Raw genomic sequence first — 8,076 nt, forward strand, 5'->3', positions numbered from 1 at the left:
TTTCTCTCTCTCTCTCTCTCTCTCTCTCTCTCTCTCTCTCTCTCTCTCCCTCTCTCTCTCTCCTTTCCTCTCTCTATAAAAATAAGCAATGAAAACATATTTTAAAAAACTCAAACTGACTGCCCATGCTTAGTTGGGTCTTAAAATATTTTTTCACTCTATGTTTAGGTTGTGATGGTAGAGTTAATAAAAATATTTTACAATACAGAATACTTCACAATTTCTTTATAAATAATAGTGAAAGTTTCACAAAGAATCTTTACCTTTCTTTGCAGTTAAGAAAAGATTTAGAGCCCCAGCTGGTTTGGCTCAGCGGATAGAGCATCGGCCTGTGGACTCAAGGGTCCCAGGTTCAATTCCAGTCAAGGACACATACCCGAGTTGCAGGCTCAATCCCCCGTGGGGGGCATGCAGGAGGCAGCCAATCAATGATTCTCTTTCATCATTGATGTTTCTATCTCCCTCTCCCTTCCTCTCTGAAATCAATAAAATATTTTTTTAAAAAGAAAAGATTTAGAAAGAATTGCTTTTCTGTTAATTGTGCACTTATTAAATTGCCTAAAATTTTTTTGTTGTTTTAAAATTATTTATTTAACATACCTTTCTGTGAGTTGTAGTGACACAGTATTACTGTAATATAAGAAGCAAATATGCCTGTTTATACAAAAGAACCCAGAAATCAAAGTTATTGTTCATTGTTTAGAGTGACAAAGCTCTAGCTAATAGTTTAAAGCTTTTTGAAACTTGTTCAAAGGAAGTCTGGCTTGGAGTGTGATTATTGGATATATCTTCTGCAAGAGATTTATTTCTTTTAGAAACCAAACAAATGCCCCTCAAAAATGATTGCAAATGAAAGCCTAAAAGGCCCTTCATCCATACCCTAAATAAATAAATGTCCTTTTTTTTTCATTCTATAAAGCCACCCACAGAAATCCTATTAAATATGGGAAAAAGTGATAATGACAGAAGCAAAACAATCAGAAACTGACAGACCAATAAGGCTATTGAGTATAATTACTGTGTGATGTTATTTCTACTAATAGGAATCAGATAGTGCATGCAGTACATGAAGATATGGGCTCAGTAATTGCACAATTCCCCAAACAGATAATACTTATACAGATGCAGAAATAATGGGATCTCACATCTCAATGCCAGTCCTTTACCATTACTAATCTGCTAACCTCAAAATGGTGCTGTAAAGGACCTCCTGCCCAGCATCACCCCACTCCAGACAGAGGCCTCCCAGGCTCTGCTGGCACCTGGAAGACCTCAATCAAAGCTGCCCTGTCCAGTCCTTCACATTTTTAGAAAATTATTTTCTCCCACTGAGTTAAATCAGCCTCCTAATAACTTCTCTCTGTTGATCTTTATCCTCTATCTTTAAAGCAGGGGTGGGGGAACCTTTTTTCTGCCAAGCACCATTTGGATATTTACATATAACATCATTTGTGGGCCATACAAAATTATCAACTTAAACATTAGCCTGCTATATTTGGTCAAACATTTAATTAACTCACCCCTAATGCCTTGGCAGGACCAGACCAAATGACTTCTCGGGCCTTACATGGCCTTTGGGCCAGAAGTCCCCCACCCCTGCTTTAGAGGGAAAGAGAATGATTTTAGCTAAAATGATTTGATTGAATTTGGGCTAGCCGCTTTGCTCTATGCAGGCAATATAGCAGTGAATAAGACATATGCTAATTTTGTCCTCTACTCTGTCTTCCCCAAGATTAACCCCAAATAGTAGAAGACAGAGTTCACATCCCCAAGTTTTCTCTGTTCTAGGATAACTATTCCAGTTTTCTAAACCCTTTCTCCCTTGACATGGCCTCTAGGGCTTTCTTTAGTCCTGTCACTTTCTTTTAGAGACCTTTTGGTTTATCAGGGACAGTCTAATGCAGGCCACCCAACTGAGCACAATGCCAGACATCCAGTCTGACTGTGGGATTGCAACTTATCTGGACCTGAACATACAATCCTTACCGATGCAACCTGGGATTTCACTCACTATCTGTGCTTATCAGTCTCAACAAGTTGCTGTGTATGAAGCTGATGTGACTACAGTATTGTGTTCCAGAAACAATAAGAACCCTGAGCAGTGGAAAACTGTGGGTATTTTCATGTCTTTCCCTGCCAGTCTGGAGTCCTCCTTTTACAGTTATGTTTTTGTTGCTTGTATCTTTGTTAAATTAGATTTGGGGATTTGTTCCAGAGTAATTAGCCTGTCAAAATATTTTTGAATCTTCATTCTGTAATCCAGTGTACTGACTATTGCCCGCCAATGTTTAGCACCTGAAAAATAATGAACACATCTTTTAATTCTTCTTTTGAGGCACCTTTTTTTTTAATATTAGAAAGAAGAATAAGACTAAGAACAGAGTTCCATGGTAAACTATTAAAGCAATTGCTTCAAATTTGTTTTTATTAATCAGTCAACTTAGTGGGGGGGGGGATTATTCAAATAGCTGCAAATCTGTGATAGTAACAGTAGATTCAATATACTGAGTGGTTTCCTTATGCTGGAGGCAGTGGTAAGCATTTCATTGGTATTATCTCCTCATTAGAGGCCTGTTGCACGAAGAGATTCGTGCAATAGGCCTTCCCTTCTCCTGGCTGTGGGCACCGGTTTTCCTCCGGCACCCGGGACCCAGGCCTTCGCTCTGGCCGGAGCCGCCTTCCGTCTTCCATCTTCACTGCTCCGGCTCACCTTCAGTCTTCGCTCCACCGCTTGGAGCCTACGTATGCAAATTAACCGCCATCTTTGTTGGCGGTTAATTTGCATATCATGCTGATTAGCCAATGGGAGGCGTAGCGAAGGTATGGTCAATTACCCTGTTGGTCTATTATTAACTAGGATTATAACCACCCCATGCAATGGTTATTGCTGTGTACATATTTCATATAGTAAAGATGTCTCATATATGGAAATATGTTTCAAATGTTTCATATAAGAAAATTGAGGTTCAGTAATTTCCCAAATGTCCAGGAGAGTAAGCGACAAATCTGGAATTCACACCCATCTGTCCACTCCAAAGCTCTTGTCCTTGGTCAAAAGGCAGACTGCTCCCAAATGTTATCACTCAGCTGGGAGCCAGAGAGACTTTTTAAAAAATATATTTTATTCATTTTTTTTACAGAGAGGAAGGGAGAGGGATGATAGAGAGTTAGAAACATCGATGAGAGAGAAACATCGATCAGCTGCCTCCTACACACCCCCTACTGGGGATGTGCCCGCAACCAAGGTACATGCCCTTGACCGGAATCAAACCTGAGACCCTTGAGTCCACAGGCCGATGCTCTATTCACTGAGCCAAACCAGTTAGGGCTGGAGAGACATTTTTGAAATGTCTTCATGATCTGCAGGGACTTAGTGTCCCCTGCCTAGTGTGTCCCCTGCCTAGTAAATCCATAACAAAAGGAAAGGAGAACACAGATGGTCTGTTCTTCCCGAGTCCAGGCTGGTGTCCAGGCATCTCCTCCTTCCCTCCCAGAGTGCAGGACTAACCCCTTTGACAACCTACATTATCATTTGGGAGGGGGGTGGCGCAACAGCATGACTCCTCATCTGTTGTTTCCAGTTCCCATCTTTTCCCCTCCTTCTGAAAATGAAGTGTTTTCCAGCCTCTGCTAGTAGACATTTCTCCCTTTCACATACTTTATCAAAGGTTACTGACCATTATGTCAAGATCAAAACTGCAAACCCTCTTACTGCAATAGGATGTCATTCTTCTAGACTTAGATGCTTGACTTCTTTAAAGTGCCTATGAGGTACTAACTGTTAAAATGATATCCTCTTCCCTCAAGCTGTATTCTTATCTTTCCTTTGTTTGCTTTCTCCTATGATGCTATTCCTAGAAACTTTTTGTGTGTGATTAGCATTTACCAAAAGATCGGAGTCAATTCTCTTAAACTGTCTGCCCCCCCCACCACCACCACCGAGGGTCCCAGAGAGCTGAGATTTTGTGACAACATGTTCAGAAAGGAACACTTTGCCCTGGCCTGTGTGGCTCGGTTGGTTGGAGCCTCATCCCTTATACCAAAATGTAGCAGGTTCATTTCCTGGTCAGGGCACACACCCAGGCTGCGGGTTCACAGGGGAGAGGCAGCTGATAGATGTTTCTCTCTTATATCGATGTTTCTCTCTCTCTCTCTCTCTCTCTCTCTCATCAATAAAAAAAAATTTTAAAAAGCAACACCTCTCTTTTAAACTTTTCATTACTTTCTATTTGATGCTTTCATAAATCTCATCAAGTCCATTTCTAAGGGAAAATCTTGGATATCAACTAGTAAACCAACCTCATTTTATAGATGAAAAAGTGAGTCCTGGAAAGGCCAAAGGACTTGCCCAACATAACATAGCTGGTAAGAGAAAGAATCATCCAATGTTAAAGAAACAAAAAGTGTCATAAAGTGAGTATCATTCTCTATTTTTATCAAAATTCACAGATGCGAGTTTTAGGAAGTAGTTCCAATATAATGCTAATTTCTCCTAAATGTCCCTTGTACTTAAGAGATGCTTCAGCTCTGGTGTTGTACATTGTATGTGTTTATTCATGCTTTAAAGGTTATATTTCTGCTCTACATCTTCCGACGTCTTTATTTGCAAATTTTTCCTCACGGATATGTATTGGTCTATTGGTTGCATTTTGAAACCAGATTGTTTAGTGTTCTCACCCTTTGAGATTGCCTCTTCTTAAAGCAATAACATGGAAATGTCCACAATGATGAACACACCTGTCCTCGTGCATTAGTCACGCTGGGAGAGAAGCGCACCTCCCACATTTTGTATGTCAAACATCCACTGGTATTGGAAACAACTGTTCTGTGGCTGTTTGCATCACTTAACCAACCCGCCCCCCTCCCAATCTTCTATCCCTTAACCTTTTTATCTCCAGGAAGCAGAAATTTTAAAACTGTCCACTTGGCAATTGTATGCCCCACGATTAAACAGAAAAACCTAAGCACTTCAGAACACCCCAAATATGTGATAAAATTACTCCTGCTCCCCAAAAGTCGAAGAGAAAGTAGGAGTTCCCATAGTCACAATGATTTTCATTCTCACGAGTGATTTCAGCTTTGCAAATTTATCGATTAAATCCTTTGGTTAAAGAAAGAAATGTGATTTCCTTTGCAGTGTTTGCCTCCATCTGTACGATCATGAAGAATCAATCTAGAGATGTCCACTGTCGTTTAATTTTTTAAACACAGATAAGGCAAAGAGTTGCTCCTATTTTGTTTCCTCAAACCCAGATCACGAAAACCTCTGTGGCAGCAATGCCCTATCAATCCAAGCGCAGGTGCTTGAATTGGAGTTTCACACATTCAACAGTAATTTTTCCAAATTGATGATAAAAATACATAACCAAGATTCCCCCAAAATATGATGAAAAACCTTGATCTTAGAAAGATGGGAGAAATATAGAGTCAGGTCATCACAATAAAAAGTGCAGCTGTCATGTCTTATTAATCAACTCAGTGGACAATAATGTTTCTGATGGGTAAGAGGTGGGGGTAGTGTCTGGATATTTTGAAGAAGTCAGTGCTCCCCTTTCTCTCTTCCTTTGCTTGTTTATAGATCCAGGGGAAGGGGGAAATAACTTTGGAAAAACCTTATAGTCCCTAAATGCTGCCTCAATTTCTTAATATGCTTTTATTGATATAGAAACACCTGGCCTACCTCCTGCATACCTCCTTCTGAATGGAGCCCACAACCCAGGCGTGTGTCCTAATTGGGAATCGAACTGGTGATCTCAGTGCATGGGACAAGACTCAACCAACTGAGCCACACCAGCAGGGTCAAAGATTGTCCTCTTAATTTCAGAATGAAGGAAGGCAGACAGCACCCTGATGCTGTGGGGGAATTGCTGAGTGCATAGTGGGAAGACCTCAAATGGGATTCCCCAGGATAACTTAGCAAGTTCCCTGACTGAGGGAAGTTTTCACTTTGCTGACACCCAGCTCCAGTGTCTCATGTCAATGCTGAGAAGTTAAATTGTTGTGCAAAGTGACAGTATCAAATAGTGGTTCTCAAGCATTGTTTTAGTGAATTCTCACAATCATGCCCAGTGCATAGCTCAGTACATTGAAGTTTATGCTATTAAGTGGCTTGCCCTAGCCCTCCTGAGCATGAGAAGGAGCAGGGTCCTGACTTTACACAATAATCCTAATTCTAAGTCTTGGGGGGTTTTTTTTGGCCATTTTATTATTTTTATATTTTGGGAAGATAAAAAAGGGAAACCCTGGCCAAGCATGTAATGTCTAAAAGAAAAGTCAGTCCATCAGGCAACCTCAAAGGGAAATAGTTTATGAAGCCTTACCTCATAGGAATAGGGAAAGGAAGTCTGAGAAATTTAGGTAATTCATAATTAGTTTTATATTTTTAAATTATTTATTTTTTTAATTTTAAAAAATATATGTTTTTATTGATTTGAGAGAGAGGAAGGGAAAGGGATAGAGATAGAAACATCGATGAAAGAGTAACATCAATCTCCTACCTCCTGCATGCCCCCTACTGGGGATTTAGCCTGCAACCCAGCCTGGGCATGTGCCCTGATCAGGAATCGAACCCGTAACCTCTTGGTTCATTGGTGGAATGCTCAACCACAGAGCCACACTGGCTGGGCTTGAATTCTTTTTTTAAGTCCCCACAATTTAGGCATGTGTCCTGACCGGGAATCAAACGGGCAACCTTTTGGTGACCGGGATGACGTTCCAACCAACTGACCTACACTGGCCAGGCATCTTCCAAATCTCTTTGCATGACAGTTTGCATCTCAATCTCAATAGTCTGATATCAGCATCAATGTGGCTTCCTCAACGAACTCCATCTAAATTGGCCCTTCCCTTCCAGTTATTCTTTTTCCATAATTATATTTTTAGAAGAAATAAGAAATCAGACATGGCAGTGCTAATAGTTGGCCTTGTTTGAATGCAAGATATTTTTCGGTAACTTTTTGTTATTTAAAACCTACTCCAAGAACCGCCAGCAGAGGGCACTATGCTAGTGCATCGCTTTCCATCAGTGTCTCTGACATTCATCGTAAAATATTCCCTCTATTGGAGGCTGAGAAAAGGAAGGTATTATTAGCTCTCCCGTCTGCTGTTATAAACGGACATAAATATAAGTGAACGTGAAAAGACGAATATAACTGCCTAGGATTTTCCAGCACGTTTGGACCTAGGCGAGCCTGTGCGTACCCTAAAAAATAAAAATAAAATAAAATACGGTCACAAAACAAGAAGACATGAAAAAACGAAATGATGATGAAAATGCATATTAGTCTCCTAATTTCACTTCGAAACCAGAGTTTGTTTTGCCTATGCGTTTGCATTAATTGAGTTCTTGCGGGAATCTTTTCTTACATTATGTGATTGAAGGTTAAAGCGAAATACAACAGAAAGTTAAGGGCAAGAAAAGTTGGCTCAAATTAGGAAAATGTTCTCAGTAGAGATTGAGCTTTTATTTGTACATTTTTAAAGGCGTTTAAGCTTTTTAGATGCCGAAACAATCGTTTCTAAAAGTAGTAGATATAATAAGAATTCAACTCAAATGCTCTTAGCAATAACAGGTTTTCAAGAACCCAAAGAAATTGCTGTAGAAGCAACCTTGCATGATGTGCTTGTACAAAATCCCGACAGAGGGCGCTGTTGCCCGTTCAATGACAGAGGAGGCTCCCTAGGAACGATTTCCCTTGCAATTTCTCAGATTTTTTGAATAATGCCCACGTTGAAAAATTGACTCGGTTTTAATTATTGTTATGTATTTCTTTGGTTATCTCTTTATATGTTTGTATATATTTTTAAATTTATGTTTCATTCTTAATAAAGCTAGATTGGTTATTTTTCAGTTTTCCTAAAGAATTTATATATATTTTAATGAAATATTTCAAGACGTTTCTAATTTTAATAAACACCCACTATTGGCATGTGCAAAATTTAAAATTATGCATAAATAAGGCTATACAGCATTTATGCCATTGTATTTTTTAAATATATTTATTATTAAGTTTTTCTCTCAGGGTTTTTTTTGGTTTACCCTTATGTCTTTTTTTTTAGGCTAATCAATGATATTAT

Source organism: Myotis lucifugus, unplaced genomic scaffold (genome assembly GCF_000147115.1).
Source record: "Myotis lucifugus unplaced genomic scaffold, Myoluc2.0 scaffold_111, whole genome shotgun sequence".
In the NCBI taxonomy this organism is placed as follows: Eukaryota; Metazoa; Chordata; class Mammalia; order Chiroptera; family Vespertilionidae; genus Myotis; species Myotis lucifugus.